Source organism: Pinus tabuliformis, chromosome 3_1 (assembly GCF_031772625.1).
Source record: "Pinus tabuliformis cultivar Carrire ecotype Pingquan chromosome 3_1, CPIR1, whole genome shotgun sequence".
Classification (NCBI taxonomy): domain Eukaryota; kingdom Viridiplantae; phylum Streptophyta; class Pinopsida; order Pinales; family Pinaceae; genus Pinus; species Pinus tabuliformis.
The window spans coordinates 837,425,771-837,444,263 of NC_142301.1; positions in this window are offsets into that span (position 1 = coordinate 837,425,771).

Here is an 18,493-nt window from a genome sequence, read left to right on the forward strand (position 1 = left end):
GGACAACCCATCATCCTTGGTAGACCATGGTTAGCAACTGTTGATGCATTCATAGGATGTAGATCGGGTAATATGATTATTTCACGAGGAACTGAAAGAAAACAACTCACTCTTTACCCATCAGCACAATCACCAGTAGTAGAACACAATTTATGGCTTGACGATAAATACAATGACAAGGAAGAAGTTCAATATGTTTTCAGCATCAATCAAATCTATGATTTTCAAGAACATAATAATGATGATTTGGTAGAATTGTTCCTTTCTCAACCTGATATTTCTGAAGAATTAAGAAATGAACAATACCATGTTGCAGATGAACTTTTGGCACAGAATTTTCAAGAAACATGCACCATTCAATCTTTGCAAACAACATTTCAGAACATTTTTCCCATTCAATCTATCACAAACACACAGAGCAAGACCATAGAGATTAGTCCAGGAAAAAATTTGAATATTAGCACTCACCTAGACTCATCTCAGGAGGAAAAATTGATTCAATTATTGAGAAGATATCAGAAATCATTTGCTTGGTACTACACTGATATGCACAGAATTCACCCTGAAACATGCACTCACCATATTTACACGGATAGTAATATCAAACCAGTGAGGCAACCGCAGAGAAGAATGAATCCTATGCTTCACGATGTTGTTAGAGATGAATTACAAAAACTATTGAAAGTCAATTTTATCTATCCTATCTCTGACAGTCAGTGGGTATCCCCATTGGTAGTAGTGCCCAAGAAAAATGGCAAGTGGAGAATTTGTGTTGATTACAAACAATTGAACAAAGCAACCCTCAAAGATTATTTCCCACTACCATTTATTGACCAAGTACTAGACACATTAGCTAGGAAATCATCATTCTCTTTTCTTGATGGTTTCAGTGGCTATAATCAGATTAGGATAGCCTTAGAGGACCAGGACAAAACCACTTTTACTTGTCCCTGGGGCACTTATGCCTATAATGTTTTAACATTTGGACTTTGCAATGCTCGAGCTACATTTCAGAGAGCTGTATTAGCTATTTTTGCTGATTTAGTTCATGACTGTGTTGAAGTTTATATGGACGATTTTTCAGTGTATGGTAATTCATTTGAGCATGCATTAGAGAATCTTGAAAAAGTTTTGAAGAGATGTATTGAAGCTAATCTATCCCTGAGCAATGAAAAGTGTTTTATGATGTTAAATGAAGGGATAGTATTAGGACACTATATTTCTTCTCAAGGTATTAAAGTTGATCCATCAAAAATCCAGATCATTGTCAATTTGCCAATTCCGAAGACTCAAAAAGAGGTAAGAAGTTTTCTTGGGTATGCAAGCTATTACAGAAGGTTTATTGAACATTTTAGTAAAATAGCTTCACCTCTGATTAAGCTTTTAGAAAAACATACACCTTTCAACTGGAATGAGAATTGTTAGTAAGCTTTTGAAACACTCAAAGAAAAGTTATCAACCACACCAGTCTTAAAAGGACCTAACTGGACCCTACCATTTCACATCTTTACAGATGCATCTGATACTGCAGTAGGTGCCTCATTAGGCCAAAAATAAGAGTCTTTCAATTATGCCATCTATTTCATTAGAAAAAATCTAACACCTGCAGAATTAAACTACACAGTCAATGAAAAAGAAATGCTTGCAATCATACATGCTATGAATAAATTCCGACATTATATCACTGGTTATGAGGTTTTTGTACATAATGATCACTCTGCCATTAAGTATTTAATGAATAAACCAATCACTAATGGTAGAGTTACCAGATGGTTGTTATTATTACAGGAATTTAATATTATAGTGTTAGATAGACCAGGTAAGGAGAATCAAGTGGCAGATTTTCTTTCTAGACTGCAAAATTCAGGTGAGGTTGTTCCAGTTGAAGATTCTTTTCCAGATGAAAATTTATTTGCAATTTCAATAAGGAATCCTTGGTATGCTGACTTAGCCAATTATTTATCCACAGGAAGAACACCTCCATATTTTACTCCAAAGGAAAAGAAGAGGCTGATCAAACAAAGTGCTAGATACTCATGGATTAATGGAGATTTATTTTACACCGGTTATGATATGATTATTAGACAATGTGTAAGAAATGATGAAATAATTGATAATTTAAAATCTTGCCATGATGAACCGTGTGGTGGGAATTTTGTAGCCAAAAGAACAACATTCAAGATTCTCAGTCTTGGATACTATTGGCCATATATTTTTAAGGATTCCAAGAAGTATGTGAAAAGTTGTGATAGCTGTCAAAGAATGGGCAGACCAACAGCTACAGATGAAATGCCACTTCAGCCTCAAGTACATTTAGAGCCATTTAAAAAATGGGCTCTAGATTTTATAGGACCCATCAATCCAACTTCAAAAGGTAAAAAGTACATCCTAGTATGTACTGATTACGTGACAAAATGGGCTGAAGCCAAAGCACTAGTCCGGGAAACTGAACAAACAGTGGTAAACTTCCTTTTTTAGGAAATTTTTGTAAGGTATGGAGTACCAAGGGAGATAGTCACGGATCAAGGTACTCAGTTTACCTCAAAGCTGGTCAAAGACATCACATAAAATATAAAATCAAGCACAGGAAAAGTACACCTTACCATCCACAGGCCAATGGCCAGGTGGAATCTACCAATAAAACATTGGAAGGAATTATCACTAAGACAGTAGCAATGAACAGAAAGAATTGGGAAGAGAATCTCAAAGATGCACTCTGGGCTTACAGAATCACGTGGAAAAACACTACAGGATTTACAGCATATCAATTGGTGTATGGAAAAGAGGTAATGCTTCCTATTTAATTTCAAATACATACTTATAAGATGGCTGCAGATTTAGGAATTGATCTCAATGAAGCACAAAAAGAGAGAATTATGCAATTGAACCAGTTAGATGAAATGAGGCAGCAAGCAGAGGAGACAGTAATCCTAATGCAGAAACAAAGGAAGCAGTGGCATGATGCACACATCAAAAAGAAACAGTTCAAAGAAGGAGACTGGGCTTTACTTTTTGACTCTAAATTCAGAGATCATAAAGCCAAATTTACCACACATTGGATGGGCCCATATGAAATAGTTCAAGTATATGAAAATGGATCAATCAAGCTTACTACCATTGATGGAGAAGGCAACACCTTTCTTGTCAATGGCCATCGGTTGAAACTCTATCATAAGCCCATCAGCAAGGAGGATTTTATTCACACTGTATCTCAGCAAAGGGAGGTTGAGATATTGCAGCCTTCAGCTGTAATATCTCTTCCTTAGTTCATTCAACTTCATTTTTTTAACAAAAAAAAAACACATAAAAAAATATAAAATATAAAATATAAAATATAAATATAAAAATAAGAAAAAAAAAAAAATTAAATTAAATTAAAAAAAAAAAAAAAAAAAAAAAACAATAATGGTTTAGATGTGAAAACCAGACTCTGGCACACTCTAACCCAGAATTCTTACTAGAAAACCAATCATTTGGCTAGTAAGAATTCCTTGTTCTACTTGTTTCCTGTTTTTCATCACTTCAATAATGAATTCAGGACAAGTCACAGCTTTAGTGGGGGAGAAGAATCAGAAGAATCAACATTTTTTTTTCCCTATCTCATCTCCTCATTTGTAAATCTTCAAAGAATTTGTTTCAGTACTTCAGTATTTCAATAAAAGAGTTGTTTTTTTTTTTTGTTCTAATCAGAGGGACCTGTTCAAGCAATATGCAGTGGGACCTGTTCAAAAGACTATGTTACCAGTACCAATATTAGAGGGACCTGTTCAACAAATATTAGAGGGACCTATTAAAGACTGCATTCAAGATACATCAGGATACTTCAACAAAGTTTTCAAAGGTTGCTTATCATCAAGGCTACATCAACAACAAGGATAAAAGAAGCTGCACAAACATAGTTCTTCAGAGTTCTTCAGATTTTAAAGGGACCTGTTATATTCAATTTCATTTCAAAGGGACCTGTTTTGGACAGTGAAGACCAGTCATATTTGGACAGTGAAGATCAGTCTTACCTGTGCACGCCAAATCAGCCATTGTCAACCAACAAGTGTAATGTATTGGTGAAATTTTTATTTTTTTAACATTTAAAATTCTTGAATTATTTTAGTGTTAAAAATGATGATTATGATTGCTTGTTATCAATTTCAAAAACCCCTATACCCATCACCCTTGTAACATTCCTAACTACTCAACTCTGCTATCACTCTGCTATCATTTCCCATCACACTTTAGCCTATTGCCATATTCCTACTATGATTTTCAAACCTTTTCCTACACCACTCTTCAAACCCTATCATCAACTCCTCATTTTTAAATCGGCCATCAAACCTTGTCATCGATCCATCATTTTTCAATCGGCCAAGTACCAAGACGTAGTAGACAAGTGGTAAACCATTGGAAAGACAAGTGGTAAATCATTGGAAAGACAAGTGTTAAATGATTTCGTTCAATTTGAATGTGGGAGTTATAAAATAGTCTTTTGACCCAAGTCGGCTCATGAAACATATATCCGTTATCATCACTACAGCATTCTTTATATGTATATTGTGTTCTCATGATTGTACCTATGCAAATCAGTACCACTCCTCTGTCTTTATGATGTGAATGCGCCTTCAACTCTGCATTATCATTATAGCAATTGGGTGAAGGTCGGCTGTTAAGTTTTCACTTTATAAAACTCTCAGCTGATAAAGTTCGTTACCATGTGAGTGTTCAAACTTTGAGTTTTCAAAGAGGGCCGAGACAGCAGGCGCTACAAAGGGAGAGCATAGAAAATAGGCTTACCACAAGTTCTACCGCCGCCCAAGAAATTAAAGGAGGAAACCCTGAGAATCGAGGGTGTTACCAGGTTGGCTAAGTGGAACACAGGAAAAGAGGTAACACATTAAAAAAACCCTGATTGAATTGTTAAGCATAAACAAAAGGGTTAGAATAGAGATTTTTTTTTTAAATGACCAATAGAGCAGAGCCTGAAACATTTGATAGTTCACAATATCATGATGACTGTGTCACGATTTTAAGTGAAAAACACTGGTTAGCCTTTCTAGAGAAATTCAATGGAAACAATGAAGAAGTGACAAAGTAGTTTGCATTCACATTCAATGGAGAGAAAGCATTAATAGGAAACTTCTCTTTTAGAATTTCAGAGGATACCATAGCACACACATTGGGAATCAGTCTAGAAGGGGAAAAGTATTTCAAAACCAAACAATTTAAGGAAAAATCATGGACTCAGTTTATGTCTAGGTCAAGGGTTTCCTCTGTCAATTGGAAAAAAGGGTGTTCCCAGAAGTTGGCTAATTCACCCTTGGGACGAAATGGTATACATTATTCAAAAATTTGTTACATGTGAAGGACGTTATAGTATAGTATACCTATATCACATCAAAATTATGTTGCACTTAAAAGGTCAATGCACCATCATTTTGCCCTACTTCCTCTTACAGAGTTTGACTAAAATGTCTAAGACCATTCAGAAATGAAAAGGTAATGAAGATAAGAGTTTGTGTCATTTTGGGTTGATCAAAATTATAATTGAATTTGAGTTGCAGAGGAGGGGAAAAGCATGGAAAGAATTTTTAATTGCCAATCAAATTAAAGAAGATGAACAGGGACAACAGCAAGAATGCACAGAGTTTATGCTTGATATTGATGAAGAAATCCCTGAGCGTAAGTCAAGCAATGTTCCTCAACCCAGCAGTGGTGTAAAAACAAGAAGGATGAGGCAAGAAACTACCAAGAAAATTGAACAAGACAAAATCTTCACTACTTATACGAGAAGATCAAGGAGAATACAAAATAACCAAACACAAGATGATCAACCAGAGTCAAATGCAAATGCACAAATGGACATTGAAAGCAGTGCTCATTCACAGCCAGAACAGGAAGCAGAAATGGAAATCGAGAGTAACAAGGGAGAAAGGAAAGAGCCAGCACCTACAAACAAGAAACAGAGAAGGTTAGAGAAACAAATTGAAGAGCTAAAAGAGGAATTGATGGAAGAAAACATGTTGGAGAAGGTCATAAAGAAGGAAAATGAAATTTTGAGAGCTCAGAGCAAGAAGATTCAGCAGAAAAATGAGAAACTGAAGAAGCAAATCAAAGAACTTAAGATTGATCAAACTGAAACGTGCAAATGGGCGACAAAATGGTACACTCAGAAAAAAGCTCTCAAAGAAAAATATAAGAATCTGAAACATGAGTTCCAAGTTCAGAAGGATGCCCAAGTTCAGAAGAGTATAGATGTCTTGTTACAAGCGGCAGAGGCACAAGCAGGAACAGAATATAGAGAGAGCACATCAGGAGCACATCAGGATCAGCATGAGGACATGCTAAATCATTGAGCTTGGGGGAGATGTTGGTACTATTTTATTGCCATTCTTTTCTTCTAAAAATCCATCATTCATCTATCATTTTCTCCCATAAACCCCTCATAGTCCATTGAAATTGATCAATTAAGAATTATAATTGTTATTTTACATTAAATTTAATTTGTGGATTTTTATGTTAAAAAATAGAAATTTTCAACAAAATTATGGGATGTCATGACTTCTTGTAATTGGTTTATGTTGTGACACGTGGCATGGCAGGAAAATCAAAACAGAGGATAGGGACGTGATCACGGATGTACATACATGGTGAAAGATCTATTCAGCATCGCATCTGGAGCTCCTGGATACATGGTCAATGCTGGTCAAACCTAGCCTTTTGGTCATAAAAGCAGCAAAAATCCAAAGTTACCTAAACTGATTTCGTTTTGTTTTAGAAATCAGTTAAGATTAGAAAAAACAAAATTCGCCTTTTTGACTGTAAAAGCAAAAGCATCTGCGTGATAATGTATGTACATTCAATTGTAAACCTTAAGGAATGTTAGTGAATGAAGGATAAGAGACATTGAGCAGACTTAAGACTGCGTATTGTAATGTATTGTTACCAGAACTCTGTTCTTGCATGTAATTAATTTCCAAACTTTAATCACAGGTAGCGTTTCATCATTCTATTGTTTTATGTGTTAACAGTTTCAACATCTGAAGTTTTCTAAGTGTACCATCAACGCGTGGACAGGCCCTATGTGGGGACTGGTATACTTCCATTTCATTTTCATAGCATTTAGACTTCAGATTTGAATAGCGTTTGATGCCATTTCTTTGCTTGTGAATTAATTAATTCGATTAGAAGTTCTTGCATTATTGTATGATTCATGGTGATAGCTTGAAACTTCAACTGCTAAATTATTGAACAACATCTTGTAAAAGATTTAATTGAGCACTGAATTCCGAAGTATCTCTGTGGACTCTGTTTTCATGCATTTGAGTTTTAGTATGCTTAAAAGAGTTTTTGGTTTTCATGAATGCTTAGTGTGTTAGCTAGAAAGAGTTTTTGTGAACTATATCCTTGTAAGAGGATTGAAGACTCAGACTAGTAACACTCTGTTTTAGAACAATTAATTAAATTAGAAGATATAGGTGTTTAAATTGTAAAAGGAAACATATTCCAATCTCTTGTAAAAGAGTGTTGTAGCCTATCACAGTAGACACTTATCTAAGTAGATGAGATCCTTTTAGGTCTATAGATTGTAGACACGTGCCTCTAAGTTTACCTACCTTGGTTGACATTAAATTTAGTCTAATCTAGACCCCTGGATTGGTCACTACAAGGACGAGAAAAGGATATGTGTGGATCTCAGAAAATTGAATGATGTTTGTGTGAATGATCCATTTCCAACTCCCTTCACGGATGAAGTGTTGGACAATGTAGGTGGTTAGGAAGCATATTCTTTCACTGATGGGTTCTCAGGGTACCACCAGATCAAAATCGCGTTGGAGGATAGGAGCAAGACAACCTTCGTGACTAAGTGGGATTGCTTTCAATATACTATCATGCCGTTTGGATTGAAGAATGTATCGGCCATCTTTTCACACGTGGTTGTTGCAGCATTTAAGGAATATATTCATAAGTTCTTTGAGGTCTATTTTGATGATTGGACTATATTTGGGTTCATTAAGTGCCATGTAGCGAGCTTGTGCTTGATGCCGGATACCTGCCGAATATATAAAATCATGCTCAACCTCAAGAAGTGTGTGTTTCTCATTCCTTTTGGGAACCTATTGGGGCACGTGGTTTGCAGACAAGGGTTGATGGTAGACCTCGCGAAGATCACAGTGATTCTGAACTTGGAAGTGCCAAGAAGTGTGAAACAGTTGCATGCTACTCTGGGACATACAGGATATTACAGAAAATTTATCAAAGGCTATTCCCAGATCACTGCACCAATAGAAAAATTGTCGAAGAAGGATGTCACGTTTTGCTGGAAAGATGACTATAATAAAATCTTGGATATATTGAAAGAAAAGATGGTTACTGTGTCGATTCTTGTCTTCCCGAACTGGAAGAAAGAGTTTCATGTCCATGTTAATGCGTTGTGTATAGAGCTAGGGGTAGTATTAACATAGGATGGCAGAGAAGGTTTGGATCACCCTATTGCATTCACAAGTCGCAGATTATCTAAAGCAAAGAAAAACTATTCCACTACTGAGCGCGAGGGACTAACTATGGTATGTGCGCTCGAGAAGTATCGACACTACTTACTAGGAGGTCACCTTAAGATGTATACAGATCACTCCACGCTAAAGTACCTGGTCAATAAGCCCTTGTTGGGGGGACGCATCTATAAATGTCTTTTATTATTCCAATAATATGATTTTGAAGTTGTTGTGAAGCCTGGACGATTGAATGCAGGACCAGATCACCTGTCGCACACCGAGACCAGGGAAGAACCTACTAGTTTGGAGGAAGGATTACCTGACGCGCAGCTCTTTGCTGTGCACATATCGAATGGACATTTTGAAGATATAATTCACTTTCTAACAACTGGAACTGCGCCGGAAGGATACTCTGTCCAGCAAAAGAAGGAATTAGTGCTGCGCGCGACAGATTTCTCTGTCATTGTTGGGAATCTATACAAGATGGGGAATGATAAAATAATACGAAGGTATGTACCTAAATTTGAACGAAGCAGCATCCTCACAGATGCAAATGGGGTTGCCGCGAGAGGACATTATGCAGGGAGAGCAACCACGCAAAAGATTCTACGCTTAGGGTTGTGGTGGCCAACCCTTCATCAGGATTCAAAATCATATTGCAAAGTGTGCAACGTATGTTAGAGAACAAGAAGGCCATTGCAAAGGGATGAGATGCCTTTGAATCCACAAATGGCATTGTAACCTTTCAAAAAATGGGCAATAGATTTTGTAGGACCCATCAAACCTCAAGGAAAGACAGGTGCGAGGTATATTATCGTTGTGACAAAGCATCTGACTTGTTGGGAAAAATCACAACTGGTGAAGGATTTCACAAGCGCGACTATCGCGAAGTTTTTGTTTGAACATGTACTAACGCTATTTGGATGTCCAAAGATCTTGATAAGCGATTGTGGTACACACTTCCTGAACAAAACGATTAGCGCGTTGATGGAAGAGTTTCAGGTGTATCATAAAAAGAGCACACCGTATCACCCATAGGCTAACGGGACAGTAGAAGCATTCAACAAAGTACTGGAAACTACGTTGACCAAGGTATGCAATGTGTAGCGAAGTGATTGGGACCTATGCATACCTGCAGTGTTATGGGGTTATCAAACGTAATGCAAGAAATTGACGGGACAGACAACTTTTAGGCTTGTCTATGGAGTGGAATTTGTAATTGCTATGGAATACATCGTGCCTAGACTGCGCATAGTAGTGCTCACAAGTGTGATGGATCGCAGAGCCCTAGAGGAGAGGCTCGCATAGTTGGATGAGCTCGAAGAAGAACGATTCTTGGCTGGATTTCACCAGCAGGTCCAAAAGCAGCATGAAAAGGCATGGCACTACCAACACATCATGCTGCGCACATTCAAGGTAAACGATATGGTTTTATTATATGATAGGAAGTTTGATAAATTCCCTAGAAAGTTCAGAATGCATTGGTTTGGGCCATATGTTATTAAGGAGATTACCAACAGAGGTGCGGTGCAGTTGGTAAAGTTAAATGGAGAAACCTTCCCAGGAAAAGTGAATGGTAGTCATTTGAAGCCATACACAGGTGGCTCGACCATCTGACTAGCTGACAGAAGCATACTCTTAGCACTCCAAGAAGCTAAAAGGAGGCACGAGACTATAAACTACTATGCCCGAGAACTACGCAATGTCAGGACAGCGCGCAGTAGCGAAGTGTCACAAGGTCCGCAACATTGCGAGGACAGCTACGCTGCTGCGCAGGTCAGCCGGCAAGTGACCGTTAAAGTCACTATTCATGATGTGATGCTTGGTTTGAGGCCAAATGGAGTAGGTGGTAGGCATTTAAGGCGAACTTTATGGGCTAGATTCTTGAAAATTTGCTGCCAATCTAGCATTAATGGACCAAATGTGGGGGGAACGGTCAAATTCAAATTCGAAAGGCGCTATAAGTTACAAGTGGCTATCTAGAAAACAACACTTGGCAATTTGAGAACTGAGTTGTTGTGCACTCAGGTATTCATGAATCGAGACTTATTCAATATTCTGAAAGCGAATTCGTTGTTTGAGCAATTACCAAAGACACCGAGATAACTATGGAATAGCACTATGTCAACACCCGAAGAAACCATGGACACAGGAGTAGTGACAGTCGAGGCAGCCGCGCAAGAAATTGTGGAAGCATAAGCCCTAGAGAGCGTCAGAATAATCGTTGAGGTCCCTAAATCATCGCACATTCCGAGACCTAAGAAGGATAAGCAGGCCATGATACCGGTGCGCATCTCGCCCCGAAATCGACTGAGGACCAAGCTCACGTTGGAGGAAGAAGGGAAGACCATTAATCTGGAGGCCAATGAGGAGGAAGAGTTTGCCTAGTTGAGGAGGAGGATGTAGAGATGGAAGTCAAAACCCAGGGTGTAGACCCTCTCACCAGGCTGCCTACATATGTTCCTCCGCAGAAGGGTGAAGACAAGGTGCCCAAGGATATAGATGAGAGCAAGAGCTCTCTATAAACCCTACTGCTCCCAACTGATATTGTGTTTGAGGGAGCGTACTTGGGATGGATCCCTGTGTTAAAATTTGAATATTGGGACTTCGTAGACCATGAGAAATTACCGCATTTAGAGAATGCGAAGCTAAGGCGCCAGAAGATGGACGCGCCAGTCAGAATGATTGAATTAGAGCGACGCAAATGGCTTAGAGGTGTTGAGAAAGCAGGGTTGTTAAACCTACTCTGGGTGCTGCATTACCAACACACCCCAGTGACCGTTTTTGTCATCAAGCAGCTGCTCTTTGGTGCATGATGGTTGCTTGTGGCTGGAGGATCCCATCCCCATCATAGACCATCTGATTCATTGGATTAAATGGCTGCCTTGCGCAGGGGAGGACCCAGCAAACATTTCAGAGGGAAGAAGTGACGAGTTGGCCATCGCGGAGGTAATGAAAAACAAGTTTAAGTTGGAGAAGAAGAGGTGAGGGTATGCCATCTCTAGCATCACCAATCCTATAGTCAAGGTCGTGACACAAATATTGGCAAGGAAGGTGATGCAGAAGTGCCACAGGGATGAGGTGCCCGCGCCAGTGGTTGCACTAGCAGCACAATGTGCAGAAGGGGTCTAGTTCAACTGAGCAAACTATCTATGTTGTGAGTTCCTTGCAAATTCTCAGGAGGCACAGGAGCAGGGCAAAACATTTCATTACGCATGGCTCCTGTTATTGATAGTACTATTGGCATGGGAGTTTCCCAAAGATATCCAGTTCCCATCGGTCGTGTAGGACCTTCTAGAGGCAGCGAAGTAAGCTTCACTGTGGGAAACCAAGGAGGCACAGAAGATAAGGGAGAGCAAGATATTTTGGGTGCTCATGGAGATGAACAGTAGGATGGGGATCAATCGCAAGCTGCAGTTATCGTCCACTATCTACAACAGCTTTCAGAGATTTGTGGAGTTCAAAGTAGACTTCCACCATGTCTTCATCAGGGCGTGGAAAGACCCTATGATGACGTGGCATGAGTAACCATACTTGGTGACCGACGATGTAATCTTCGCAGTCCCTGAGGCTTAGCCGTCGGAGTGGCACGCTCCAGCTGAATCTACGTTGGAAGGAGAGAAGTTTGTTGTGCAATGAAATAAGGAAGAGAGAAAAATACCCATGGCACAGATGGTGGAAAAGCGCAGGAAAGAAGAAGCAGTGGTTAAGGCCTAGGCAGCACGCGATGCTGCAACATTGGCGGAGCAGCAGAAAATAGCAGATGAGGAGCGTGAAGGACAAAAGTCACCTTCGCCCGAACCAGAGACAGATATAGAACAAGGTAGCACAGACCTGTAGACAACATCCACCTAGCTCAAGGGTCCCTGACCATGAGATCAGGTAGGGCCGTGAAAGAAAATGAAGGCCTCGAAGACATTTTTCGACCCTATCACCCTTAATGAAGGATATTTGCATGATATCCATGAAACGGTGAAGGATGTCACTGCGGAGGCCCTCCAGAAGTTTGAGGAACAACACCAGTTGGTATTGGGGGCTCTCTAGACACAAATACAGGAGTTGCAGGTGCGCACTCCACAGGCTAGCACAGTGTCAACCAACCTCACAGTTGGCACTTCAACTGCTGAGGAAATGTTGTGTGCCAGGATAACCAACACAATAGTGCTACTAGATGGAGCACTCATTACAGAGAATGAGGCTGAGAGGCCTATGGTCAGCAGTTTGAAAGGGGTCAGATTAAACATGGTAGACTCCCTTAGGAGACGCTATATCTCTTGTAGGATGGAGTCATTGCAAAACTTCGGGCTAGGGAGAGTCACGCTATATAGGCAATGAGCGAGCAACGCATCAACATTGAGCAACTGAGCTTGCAGCGCAACAAGGCCATGGCGCAGAACAAACAAATTGTTCAGGTTATGGAGGAAGCCTACCAGATAGTCCTAGAGTTGGCCATCCAAGCAAAGGAACCGATGGATGTGCATGTACTTAAGTTAGCCACAAGGGTGCACGACACTATAGCAGAAATGGCTAGGGTTTAGCTGGAACTGAACCTACAGTTCATAGAACTCCAATTGAAGGCCCAACCTTCAACTCTGCTAGAGGTTAGAGAAAAACATACCACCACGGTCACAATAAAAATGGCGGTATTGCAGTGACAAATTGCATGAAGTTGTTCGAACAATCATTCGAGGTCCTCACTACCCGGCAGGAGGACCCAAACATAGAGTGCCTAGAGAGAGAGACGCATGAGTTGCAGCAGAAGTATGACAAGGTAAAAGGGACCGCGCAAATGGTTTCCCTTACACAGAGGCTTGTAAGGATGTAGCAAGCAAAGGCGCTCAAGGAACAGGTGGATGCCGCTTGGCATAAAGAGGCAGTTTTGAAAGCGCACCTACAACCATGGATCGACGAGGCTTATACCATTACAGCCTCCATTGAAGCAAATCTCGCACAGCTACAAGAAACTCAGGAGAGGATTCGAGGGAGTAATTCAACGACAGCGATCACCGAACAACGTGCAGAGGAAGTTCAGTAGGCAACCACTCTGTGTGCTGCCGAACTTGTAGTGATCCAAACAGAGTTGGGAGGTCTTCGCGCTAAGATATCCACACCTAGAGAGTGACTTAAGGGCGAGTCGCGAAGTTTTTGTTGGGGCCCTGTTGGGCGTGGGATCCCCCAAGGGCAGTTTTGGGGGTTAGAGCCCAAATTTTGGTCCAAGTTTGTAATTCCAACGTAAAGACTCTGCATTTTGTGGATGCATATCGTGTAGTTGTTAAAGAGTCATAAGGTTGTCCACCCTTATTTTGATATAGTAATGTCAGTTGTAGAAGATCTACCCATGGTTCGTGGACCATGGTATTGTCTAAATAGAGCGAAGCTCTAAGTAGTTGAGGCATATAATCAAAAAAAGGAATGAAGATGTATGCAAGATAGATCTAAAGTGTAAGTATAAGTTTTGCGTCATAGCGTAGGTAGAGGCTCTGTAGCTATGTGCGCAGAGGCCTAGTAGTCTGCAGCTCAGTGCACAGACCCCTGCAGCTGAGTGCGGAGGGCAAGTCGAGTCTGTAATCATCTGGAAGTAGTAATAAAGAGAAGTTTCCTATCATTTCTGCGTATTTATTTCCTGTTTATGCATCTATTATATTGGGTATGAATTTCACTTCTAATTCTTATATAATGCGCAAATGTGTATAATTGTATTGGCTAAGTGAACGCAAGTTAGAATATCTGTTTATGCGAAGATAATCAAGATCTGTTAATAAGATAAGTAAGATACTTAGTCTAGTTTGGGAAATGGCACAGATCGCTTCCCTAGCAGCGCGAAAGGACTTTAGCCCCTGGTTAGGGCTGTGTAAAACTCGACCGTAATAGATTGCGAAGGTACTGAAGGTTAGAATAGAGCGTGAAGAAACCTGCGCGAAGGCAGGCATAGTTGGAATAAACTGACATTACAGCCATCTGAAGGGTGCGGAAACTTGGTTCTAGCATCCCCCGATACTACTTCGGGTGAGACTTCAGTCTGCTCTCCACACGCTGATGCCGAAAGGGCTAGTAGTGTAGGGATTTGATTGGCTAAATAACTTTGAACCTGGGTCAGGGCCCCATAAGCCAACACTTTGTGTATGAGTGCGACAGATGTTTATATGGCTAGGACAACTCATATACACAAAGACCATCCTTTGAAACCACCCGAAAAGGTTCGCAATCATGACATAACAGTCAAACATGCCAAAATATGACAATTAATACAACAAGCGAAAGGGTTCAAAGAACTTTCGGAAAGCTCATGAAATGAGCTTAAGTGTTTGCAATAATCAAGGGAAATGCCAAGGAAGGCTCTGAAATTTGAGTGCAAGCCAAAATTTTGGAGGGTGTTGCAGCCGCTACAACACCTTAATAGCATAATTCAATTTAATTAACTAAGTTAATTACAAGAAATTAATATTTCATAAATAGCAAAGAAAATAAACAAATTAAATTAATTAATGAAATCCTAAACTATGGAAATTATAAACTATAATTAAAACAAAAGTTTAATAATTTAGTTATTTCTTTGTGATTTGGACATGGCTCTAAGAGTCCTCCCTATCGAATCAAAGAGTTACTCTTTTTATACATAATATTTGTTTATAAATAAAATGACAACTAATGAATAAGATCCACAAGCTTACCATATAGTTTGCTAATAATTAACAAACAATAAATATGCCTCCACAAGTCTTTCAAGTGATTTTCTAATAATTAGCAAACAATAAATGGCTTATACAAAGTCCCAAAATAGTTTTTAACAGCTCAATTATATTTAGTATTGATTCAAATCCAAATAATAGAATAAGACAAGGTGCCCAAGGACATAGATGAGAGCAAGAGCTCTCTACAAACCCCACTGCTCCCAACTGATATTGTGTTTGAGGGAGCGTACTTGGGACGGATCCCCGTGTTAAAATTTGAAGATTGGACCTCGTAGACCACAAGAAATTACCGCATTTAGAGACTGCGAAGCTAATGCGCCAGAAGATGGACGCACCGGTCGGAATGATTGAATTAGAGCCATGCAAATGGCTTAGAGGTGTTGAGAAAGCAGGGTTGCTAAACCTGCTCTAGGTGCCACATTACCAACGCGCCCCAGTGACCGTTTTTGTCATCAAGCAGCTGCTCTTTGGTGCATGATGGTTGCTTGTGGCTGGAGGATCCCATCACCATCACAGACCATCTGATTCATTGGATTAAATGGCTGCCTTACATAGGGGAGGACCCAGCAAACATTTCAGAGGGAAGGAGTGACGAGTTGGCCATCGCGGAGGCAATGAAAAAGAAGTTTAAGTTGGAAAAGAAGAGGTGAGGGTATGCCATCTCCAACATCACCAATCCTACAGTCAAGGTCGTGACACAAATATTGGCAGGGAAGGTGATGCAGAAGTGCCACACGGATGAAGTTCCCGCGCCAGTGGTTGCACTAGCAGCACAATTCACAGAAGGGGTCTAGTTCAACTGAGAAAACTATCTATGATATGAGTTCCTTGCAAATTGTCGCGAGGCACAGGAGCAGGGAAAAACATTTCGTTACGCATGGCTCCTGTTGTCGATAGTATTATTGGCATGGGAGTTTCCCGAAGATATCCAGTTCTCGTCGGTCGTGCAAGACCTTCTAGAGGCAGCGAAATACGCTTCACTATGGGAAACCAAGGATGCATAGAAGATAAGGGAGAGCAAGATATTTTGGGTGCTCATGGAGATGAACACCAGGATGGGGATCAATCGCAAGCTACAGTTATCGTCCACTGTCTACAACAGCTTTCAGAGATTTGTGGAGTTCAAAGCAGACTTCCACCATGTCTTCATCAGGGCGCGGAAAGACCCTATGAAGACGTGGCATGAGTAACCATACTTGGCGACCGACGATGTAATCTTCGCAGTCCCTGAGTCTTAGCCGCCGGAGTGGCACGCTCCAGCTGACTCTACGTTGGAAGGAGAGAAGTCTGTCGTGCAACAGAAGAAGGAAGAGACAAAAATATTTATGGCACAGATGGCGGAAAAGCGCAGGAAAGAAGAAGTAGCGGCTAAGGCCCAGGTGGCGCGTGATGCTGCAACATTGGTAGAGCAGCAAAAAACAACAGATGAGGAGCGCGAAGGACAAAAGTCACCTTCGCCCAAAGCAGAGACAGATACAGAACAAGGTAGTGCGGACCTGCAGACAACGTCCACCCAGCCCAAGGGTCCATGACCATGAGATCAGGTAGGGCCGCGAAAGAAAACGAAGGTCTCAAAGGCATTTTTCGACCCTATCACCCTTAATGAAGGATATTTGCATGATATCGGTGAAACGGTGAGGGATGTCACTGCGGAGGCCCTCCAAATGTTTGAGGAACAACACCAGTTGGTATTGGGGGTTCTCTGGACACAAATACAGGAGTTGCAGGTGTGCACTCTACAGGCAAGCACAATGTCAACCAGCCTCATAGTCGGCACTTCAGCTACTGAGGAAATGTTACGTGCCAGGATAACCAACACAATAATGCTACTAGATGGAGTACTCATTACATAGAATGAGGTTAAGAGGCCTATGGTCAGCAGTTTGAAAGGGGTCGGGTTAAACATGGTAGCACTCCCTTAGGAGACGTTATATCTCTTGCAAGATGGAGTCACTGCAGAACTTCGAACCAGGGAGAGTCACGCTATATAGGCAATGAGTGAGCAATGCATTAACATTGAGCAATTGAGCTTGCAGCGCAACGATGCCGTGGAGCAGAACAAACAGATAGTTCAGGTTATGGAGGAAGCCTACTAGATAGTCCCGGAGTTGGCCATCTAAGCAAAGGAACCGATGGAGGCGCATGTACTTAAGTTAGCCACAACGGTGCACGACACCATAGCAGAAATGGCCAGGGTTCAGCTGGAACTGAACTTGCAGATCACAGAACTCCAGTTGAAGGCCCAACCTTCAACTCTGCTAGAGGTTAGAGAATAGCATACCACCATGGTCACAACAGAAATGGCGGTGGTTAACATTGCAATGACAAATTGCATGAAGCTGTTCGAACAATCATTTGAGGTCCTCACTACCTTGCAGGAGGACCCGAACATAGAGTGCCTAGAGACAGAGGCACGAGAGCTGCAGCAGAAGTACGACAAGGTAAAAGGGACCACGCAAATGGTTTCCCTTACATAGAGGATTGCAAGGATACATCAAGCAAAGGCACTCAAGGAACCGGTGGATGTCGCTTGGCATAAAGAGGCAGTTTTGAAAGCACATCTACAACCATGGATCGACAAGGCTTATACCATTACAACCTCCATTGAAGCAAATCTCGTGCAGCTGCAAGCAACTCAGGAGAGGATTCAGGGGAGTAATTCAATGACAGCGGTCACCAAACAACGTGCAGAGGAAGTTCAGTAGGCAACCACTCAGTGCGCTGCCGAACTTTTAGTGATCCAAACAGAGTTGGGAGGTCTTCGCGCTACACACCTACAGAGTGATTTGAGGGTGAGTCATGAAGTTTTTTTTGGGGGCCTGTTGGGCGTGGGATCCCCCAAGGGTAGTTTTGGGCTTAGAGCCCATATTTTGGTCTAAGTTTGTAATTCCAATGTAAAGACTCCGCATTTTGTGGGCACAGAGCGTGTAGTTGTTAAAGAGTCATAAGGTTGTCCACCCTTATTTTGATATAGTAATGTCAATTGTAGAAGATCTACCCATGGTTCGTGGACCATGGTATTGTATAAATAGAGCGAAGCTCTAAGTAGTTAAGGCATATAATCAGAAAAAGGAATGAAGATGTATGCGAGATAGATCTAAAGTGTAAGTATAAGTTTTGCGTCATAGCATAGGAAGAGGCTCTGTAGCTATGTGCGCAGAGGCCTAGTAGTTTGCAGCTGAGTGCGTTGACCCCTGCAGCTGAGTGTGGAGGGCGAGTCAAGTCTGTAATCATATGGAAGTATTAATAAAGAGAAGTTTCCTATCATTTCTACGTATTTATTTCCTCTTTATGCATTTGTTATATTGGGTATGAATT